The 1365-nt window shown below is 30.9% G+C and overlaps 1 non-coding gene across 1 annotated transcript; it reads left to right on the top strand.

Moving 5' to 3' along the window:
• The first annotated feature begins 402 nt into the window (after positions 1 to 402).
• On the top strand, positions 403 to 533 carry LOC142442077 (small nucleolar RNA SNORA72). Its single transcript, XR_012783331.1, has one exon. It is a non-coding gene; the product is annotated as a small nucleolar RNA SNORA72 (small nucleolar RNA).
• The last annotated feature ends 832 nt before the right edge of the window (positions 534 to 1365 follow it).

Below are 1365 nucleotides of genomic sequence, written 5' to 3'. Positions count from 1 at the left end.
ACATGAAAGAGTAAAATTACCATTTTTAATTACGCAGAATATCACTCCTGAAAAATTAACACAAAGAATAATAGGATGAAAAGCATTTTTAAATATTCAGTCATCATTGCACACTATTCTCTAGATTCAAGAAATAAAAATAAATTGCACAGAAGTTCATTCAATTTAAAAAATAAATCTCATTTTAATTAATTCAATATATAATTTGAGCTATAAGACACTGTTAAACACTTAAAGTCAGTCACCTCTGATGGATTACATTCTACCTAATGGTTTTCACTTTGCAAATTTGTCTAAAACTAAGTATATGTTACATAGTATGTTTTTGTTAATATTCTTCAGATTTTGATAAACATCATCTTTTCTAAACAATTTCAAAAGTATATTATTAGAAATTTACCACTGCGAATATTCTCGCTGTCCTGGTTTTGTGGTAGCCAGGGCAGGCTAAACATTCGCTATATTAGACCATGCATGTGACCCCAGGCTGAGTTCTTTCCCTGAGCCTGGTTTTTTAAATGCTGGTGATAAGTCTGAATTTCTGTATGTGGCTGGTACTCTAGAGATCTTTGTTCAAGTTCAAGATGACTGCCGTGAAATAATTAGAGAATAACAAATGCTGATTTGCAGAATTATGTCTAAAGTAGGGATTCTGCAACAATTTGTTGCCATTCATTAATGTAAAATTATTTTTTAAAAAAAAGAAATTTACCTATTTTACCACTGGGTAATGCACATTACACTAAAACCACACGACTCATTTATTTAAGACATGTATAATTTTTAATAAAAAACAAAAATCAGTACCAACAAGTTAATCCTGACTTGGTGACCCTAAAAGACATTGTAGAAGCATCTCTTCATTTTCTGAGCCTTTAAATTATTCTGGGAGCAGAGGGCCTCAGCCACGTGGAGGACTAGTGGGCATGACAGCTCAGTACAGCGCACTAGACTTCCAAGGCTTCCGTGACTTAGATAACAGTTACATAAGTACTTTTAATGATATTTATTTTAGTCATTTTGTCTTGATTGTATTTATTTTTACTTTGTTTTCGCCCACATTCCTAGTAATAACTTACCTAAAAAAAATTAAACTCTTTTCCAAACTTACTGAAACAAAGATTTTCTCCACTTAGAGATGATTGAGAGCAGAATTTCTCCAAAAAGTTCTTCCTAGAGAAGTTGTTTTTTTCATCATCCACCTGTAATATTTCTCTAACAGTTATATTAGTAAACTAAGATTCCCAAATGCAGAATAGTTTTTACAATACAAAAATTCATAGATTTCATCGGAACATATTTATTTCATATTTCATAGATTACCTCAAGTGGTAGTTTTATGATATATAATGTTATAAGCATTTA

Source organism: Tenrec ecaudatus, chromosome 2 (genome assembly GCF_050624435.1).
Source record: "Tenrec ecaudatus isolate mTenEca1 chromosome 2, mTenEca1.hap1, whole genome shotgun sequence".
Classification (NCBI taxonomy): domain Eukaryota; kingdom Metazoa; phylum Chordata; class Mammalia; order Afrosoricida; family Tenrecidae; genus Tenrec; species Tenrec ecaudatus.
This window is presented reverse-complemented; position numbering and strand designations above follow the sequence as displayed.